The following is a 7,212-nucleotide window of genomic DNA, read 5'->3' as shown; positions in this document are numbered from 1 at the left end:
GTTTATTTTTTTATCTTTGACAAGTTAATATGTGAAAACTTGTAACTTATTTTAATTTGCATGCTTTGATTAATAGTCATGTTGGACTTTTTCTGTATTAATCAAATTTATCCAAATTTGATATTTTTCCCCTGGAGTACTATCTTTCTTTTGATTTTTCTGTTTTGTTCTCCAGGTCATATATTTGGAAACCCTTTACAAGGAATACTTCTGAGGTTTCAAAACAATGGCAAGAGGATAGGGTTTTTTAGAAATTTTAGAAAATAAGATTATCAACTAAAGCAGAAGACCTTTTATTTGTGGGGGATCCATCAGAGTAGTGGGAAAAACTATAGGGAAAGGACGCAAACCTTCTGAAAGGTCAGAAGGTTTTGCAGAGTCCTGGGGGAGAATAGCTGAAGGCAGCTGTTCTATAACCCTGAGGCAGAGGGCAAGGAGTAAGTACAAAGGACTGTGGGGGAATTTGTCATAAACAGGCTTGTTTACTTATGTTGACCAGGAACTGACCTTTGATCATCTGCACATGAAGTTCTCAGAAAGGGGAAAAATAAATGTTAATTACCTACAGGTTGTGTTGACTCCAGGTTTTCGGCATTGTGCCTGCACTGAATAAAAGCAAGCAGCTCCAGCTTCTCAGGGCTGCTCTCTGGCCACTAGAGCCAGGCAGTTACCTAGTTGCTCTTACACTGCATACCTGGTCTGAGTATGCTTTTCATCTGTTGGCCAGGGTCTGTGGGACAGACACAGTATTTATTTATTCATTGTTAACTAGATTTTAAATAGTTCCATTATTATATACATATTATTCTTTACATATACATGTTAAAAATGGTCAATTTTCTGTTACCATATCATGTGAAAAAGACTAAACAGATTCTCACCAAAATTTGAAAGTATATCTGGAATGGTCTTCCTCAACATACAAACTAGGTAGCAAGCATGAAATTTCTTTAGTGGGTCTTAGAAGGTATCTTAAAGATACAATCAGTCATCCTTCAGTAAAGCTGCAATTGAGAGAGAATGAGAGGCTTATACAATTACCGATCATGAGAAGTATTTCACATGTGTTAGATGCTGTGGATACTACAGTAGCAGTTGGGAAGCAAAATAAACAGGAAAATGTATCAATCCAAAAGAAAAAAAGGTAAAAAAGAAAAATGAATTGGTAAACAGGACACACAAGACAATATGACAGAAATCAGATAAACATCACTCATCACAAAATTGCCTTCTAAAAAATGATCAGATATGTTGCTTGCAAGAATCACAAGGCAAAACAATACAGAAATATTGAAAATAAAGAGATGGAAAATATGTGTTTAATAACAGAAGCGGGGCCCATAAAGCAAAAATAACAGATACATTGAAAAAATGACAAATTTACAATCACACTAGGAAATTTTAATGTAATACTGTCAGAAATCAGTACCTCAATAAAAAAAAATATAGATTAATAACAAAATTAGCAAGGGTGATAAAATATACATCTGTGCAGACTAGAGAAAATAATTTTTAAATTGAAATATACATGGAATATTTGCAAAAATTATATTGAGGTCAAAAGAGGAACCTCATCAAATTTTTTTGAACTAATATTATACATGCTGTGTTCTATCATAACAAGTTTCCATACATTTGGAAACTTAGAAGTGAACTCCAATGATTTGTAAGTTAAAGAGGAAATCAAGACAAAATATTTTGAACTCTTTAATAAAAAACCACATATTAGAGTTAGTGGACTTAGGGGAAATTTATTACCTTGAACACATATTTTTTTCGAAGATCATAAATCAGTGAATTACCTAGCTCAGAAAGATTTTTAAAAAGCAATGAACCAACCAGAGTAAACCTGAATAAAGCACAAGGAAGGAACTAAAAAGCAAAAATTAATGTAGTGGAAATAAGTAGTGGAATCAACAAAGTCAAAAGCTGATGAGGCTGGGCATGGTGCCTCACACTTGTAATCCTAGCAATTTGGGAGGCCAAGTGGGGAGGATTACTTGAGGCTAGAAGTTTGAGACCAACCTGGCCATCGTGGCAAAACCCATCTCTGCTAATAACACAAAAATTAGTCCGGCGTGATGGTGCACCTGTAATCCAAGCTACCTGGGAGGCTGAGGCTAGAGAATCACTTGAACCTGGTGTGGGGTGGAGGTTGCAGTGAGCTGAGATTGCACCACTGCACTCCAGTCTGGGCAATAGAGCAAGACTCTGTCTCAAACAAACAAACAAACAAAAACACAGCTGATTATTTAATAAAATAGATATACCTCCAGCGAGACTGAGGAAGAGATGAGAAAATATATAAACAGTATTATAATAAAAAGGGACAACTACAGAGTCAGTGAATATTTTAAAAAATCAGAGAATGCATGAAAAGTTTTGTGAATTTAGAAATAGAGCAGACACTTTTCTAGAAATATGTAAATCACCAAAATTGGATCAAGAATAAAGTGTAAACCTGAATAAACTATCTTCCACCCTCCAACCACACTGCCTCAAGACAACAGCTCTGGATGGTTTTATAGATTTGTTCTTTCAAGAAATAGGTGAGTCTTATATATAAACTAAGTCAGACAATAGAAAAAGACAGCTACGCAACTCATTAAGATAGTACAAACTTGATACTAAAACTAGAAAGGGGAGTATAAGAAAAAGGTGGGGTGTGTTGACCACTCTTATGAATGGACAAGCAAACTAAAGTTAGCATATGAACACATCATGACTAAGTAGGATTTATCTCTGTAGTGCAAAAATGATCCAACATCCAAAAATCCATTAATGTTATGCTATATATCTCATTATTATTTACTTACTTTTGTGGGTACATGGTAGGTATATTATCTGATTAATGGGGGACATATGATTATCTCAGTTGATGTAGATAAACATGAAAAAACCATATTATTATCCTGTTTATTCATGATACATAATACAAGAATCTTAACAAACTAGGAAAACAAGCTAACTTACCTGTTAAACAGAACCAAAACCTATAGTAACTATCAAACAATGCATTTACATTTAAGTTAGAAACAAGATGCTGTTAATTCTGTTGTTTAGTGCTGGATATCTCAGACTATGTAATGTAACAAGAAATAGAAATAAGAAATTTGGGAATTAGAAAAAGGAAAGATAGGCCGGGCGCGGTGGCTCAAGCCTGTAATCCCAGCACTTTGGGAGGCCGAGACGGGCGGATCACGAGGTCAGGAGATCGAGACCATCCTGGCTAACACGGTGAAACCCCATCTCTACTAAAAAATACAAAAAAAGCTAGCCGGGCGAGGTGGCGGGCGCCTGTAGTCCCAGCTACTCGGGAGGCTGAGGCAGGAGAATGGCGTAAACCCGGGAGGCAGAGCTTGCAGTGAGCTGAGATCCGGCCACTGCACTCCGGCCCGGGCGACAGAGCGAGACTCCGTCTCAAAAAAAAAAAAAAAAAAAGAAAAAGGAAAGATAACACTCATTATTTGTAGATGATATCATTGTCTGCATATAAATAACATTAAACAGTTATTGGTCACCACATGCAAGGTACTACACTATGCTCCAAGATCAACATATAAAATCAATACTTTTTATACAAACCAATAATAACCACTAAAAAACATAATGGAAAAGAAAATATTCACAACAGTATCGAAATCATAACTAAGAGGAAATGTAATGAAATAGGTGCAGATTTTTTAGGGAGAAAATTACAAATTTTATTGCTTTGAATAAAGAAACCCAAACTAACCAGAACATAAGAATCTTTGTTTGAGATGAGGTCTCGGTATGTTGCCCAGGCTGTACTTGAACTCTTGGGCTCAAGCAGTCCTCCCCCGTCAGCCTCCCAAAGTGCTAGGATTACAGGTATGAGCCACCATGCTCTGCTGAGCTTTATTTTCCTGTTGTTAAAGAGAACTTATATTGAATAATCACTGATAATGTATGCTTAAATGAATTCTCAGAAGCCTACGGGTATAGCAATTGACTATATTAATATCCTGATTTTTATACCTTATACCTAACAATCCTATGGTTGTATAGGATTTGTTACTGCCCAGAAAGAGTTTTTAGGATTGGGTTTTATTTTGGGATATACTTGGTTTAGACTTTGGTTCAGTATATGCAGGTGTAACACATAGATTCATTTTCTTAGTTTCTCCCTGGTTTTGTTTTCCATTAAAAAAAATATTTTTTGTCATTTTTTTTTATACTTTAAGTTCTAGATTCAATGCCATACTGAATGGGTAAAAACTGGAAGATTCCCTTTGAAAACTGGCACAAGACAGGGATGCCCTCTCTCACCACTCCTACTCAACATAGTGTTGGAAGTTCTGGCCAGGGCAATCAGGCAGGAGAAAGAAATAAAGGGTATTCAGTTAGGAAGAGAGGAAGTCAAATTGTCCCTGTTTACAGATGACATGATTGTATATTTAGAGAACCCCATCGTCTCAGCCCGTTTATTTTTACTTATTAATTAATTGACTAATTAGAGACAGGGTCCCACCATGTTGCCCAGGCTGGCATTGAACTCCTGGGCTCAAGCAGTCTTTCTGCCTCAGCATCTCAAAATGCTGGGAATACAGGCATGAGCCACCATGCTTGACCTGGAGGTTTTTTTTTTTTTTCTTTGATTCTTTTATTTTGCTATTTTGTTGATTCATGTAAAGACAATACTACGTTATAGCATTTTATGGGCTTCTCTGCAGACCCACAAAACTTCCTTTGAGTAGACAAGGTCTGATATTGAACAAGTGTGGCACCTGACCTCCAGAGGACATCTGAACAGAGAACGAGCTGTATGCCTTCTGCCACACTCTCTGAGGAGTGCATTTCCAGATTCTTAACTCTATCTTCATGTTTGAATATATGGGTTACATGGCAGCTCATGTGATTTACCCTTTTGATACCATTCAGGTTTCTTTTTGTTTTTGTTTTCCCAGATGGTCTTTATTATTTTCTGCTTGCTTGAGCTCTCCCTCAACTGCCCTTAAAATATCTGCCATGTTTTGCATTCAGTCTTGGCTAGGGCTTGAATTAGAACAAAGTCTAGGGATGCATTTGGAGTTTTCTCACTTTCTGATAGTAGAGTCTGGAAGTAATCTGCTTCTTGCTTCTTATTTCTGAGTGCCTAGAAGTTAGCATTGAAATATAATCTCCTAATTGCTTTCATTGGGTATGGGTAGAATTGTTATCAAACATGTATTCCTACATCCCTGGAGCGTAATTTCTTACTTTTGCTTAGATCCCCTCAGTACTTTATTTCCTTGACAAGACTAGGTGTTAGCCTTCATCTCCAACTAGATGGCTCTGAGCTATGATACCCCTCCCTAGTTTCTAATAGTTCCTTCCTCCCAAAGGAAAATAACTTTGCTTTTTTTTCCTTACCTTTTTCTTAAACAGATGTTTTTGGAGGCCTATACCTTCAGAAATACTAAAGATGTTTATCAAATTGATTGACTAAAGGGCCCTAAATCCCCCCATTGATTCCAAATTTTGGCCATTGACTTCAGCCTAAATAAACCTGAATTTGCCATACTATCTTGAAGTTGGTTTTAGATTGCTGATCTTGTCTTGGAGGTGGGAAGGAGATAGATCCACACTGCATCTCTCATATTGCCTCTTGTTGACTGAGAACAATAAAAATATCATTTGATGTTTTAGAAAAAAAAAATCACCAGACTTCTAAGCAGTAAATTTTTTTTAGTGTTTTAAGATCACCATACCTAGAGCCTCTACCATTCAGGCCTAGAATATACCTTCTGATTTTATTAACTTTTAGTTCATGAATTCCTCTGTGGTTGGCCTTTGATGTGGTTCATGAAGTTCTGAAATTATGGACAAATTTGTGTACGTATATGTGCATTTTCTGATGACTTCTCTAGCTTCAGGAGCTTCTCAAAGGGGTCTTTAAGAGGTGCTGCTCTGTTTTACTTGCCTTGTGCATGCAAAAGCATATCAATGCACAAGAAGAAGCACCAAAAGTTATTTTTTTTTTTGCAGTTAGGCTAGATTTATTCCACCAAGCCAACTTCTCAAGTCATAATCTCAAAGTAACTGACATTGCATCCTATGTCTTCTGACTTTTCTATTTTCTTTTCTTTTTTTCTTTTTTTTCTGAGACAGGGTCTGGCTCTGTTGCCCAGGCTGGAGTGCAGTGGTATGATCTTGGCTCACTGCAACCTCCACCTCCTGGGCTTAAGTCATCTCCCACTTCAGCCTCCCAAGCAGCTGGGACTACAGGTGGCATGCCACCATGTCTAGCTAACTTTTGTACTTTTTGTAGAGAAAGAGTTTCGCCATGTTGCTCAGGCTGGTCTTGAACTCCTAAACTCAAGTGATGCACCGGTCCCAGCTTCCCAAAGTGCTGGGATTACAGGCGTGAGCCACCGCACCTGGCCAACTTTTCTATTTTCTTGCATTAACTTTGTGCACAAGTTTAGGAGTCAGTAATACCTGAATTGATATCTTGATTCTTATACCTTCTAATTATATGTTCTTAAACAAATTACTGAACTCTTCTGAGCCTTAAATCCTATGAACTTGTCAGATTCTTGTGGGTTTTAGTTGAAATATATATATTTAAATGTCTAGCATGGCCTGTGTCACAAAAACAGATTTTCAACAAATGTTAAGTCTCTTGACTACTTTAAAAACCAATTTTTGTGGAGACAGGGTATTGCTATATTGACTAGGCTGGCTTTGAACTCCTGACCTCAAGCAGTCCTCTTAGACTCCCAAAGTACTGAGACTACAGGCGTGAGCCACCATGCCTGGCCCTCCTAACTAGTTTTTAAATAATCAACTTTATTGAGATATAATTTATATTCAATAAAGCTCATATTTTGATGAGCTTTGACAAATGCATACATCATCACAATCAAAATAGAGAATATTTACATCACTCTAAAAAGTCCTAACTTCCTTTTCATCTCTCATTTTCAGAATGCTAGCCCACTCCTGATCACATAAAACACAAAACTCCTTAACTCTGATGTTCACCTTTCTTTTTCTTTCTTTTTTTTTTTTTTTTGAGATAGAGTCTCGCTCTGTCGCCCAGGCTGGATCTTGGCTCACTGCAAGCTCCGCCTCCCGGTTCGAGCCATTCTCCTGCCTCAGCCTCCCGAGTAGCTGGGACTACAGGCACCCACCACCACACTGGCTAATTTTTTTTTTTTTTTTAAATTTTTGGTAGAGATGGGGTTTCACCATGTTAGCCAGGATGGT

This window comes from Trachypithecus francoisi, unplaced genomic scaffold (genome assembly GCF_009764315.1).
Source record: "Trachypithecus francoisi isolate TF-2019V2 unplaced genomic scaffold, Tfra_2.0 Lachesis_group12, whole genome shotgun sequence".
Lineage (NCBI taxonomy): Eukaryota > Metazoa > Chordata > Mammalia > Primates > Cercopithecidae > Trachypithecus > Trachypithecus francoisi.
The sequence above is the reverse complement of the archived record's forward strand: the minus strand, read 5'-3'. Positions refer to the sequence as shown.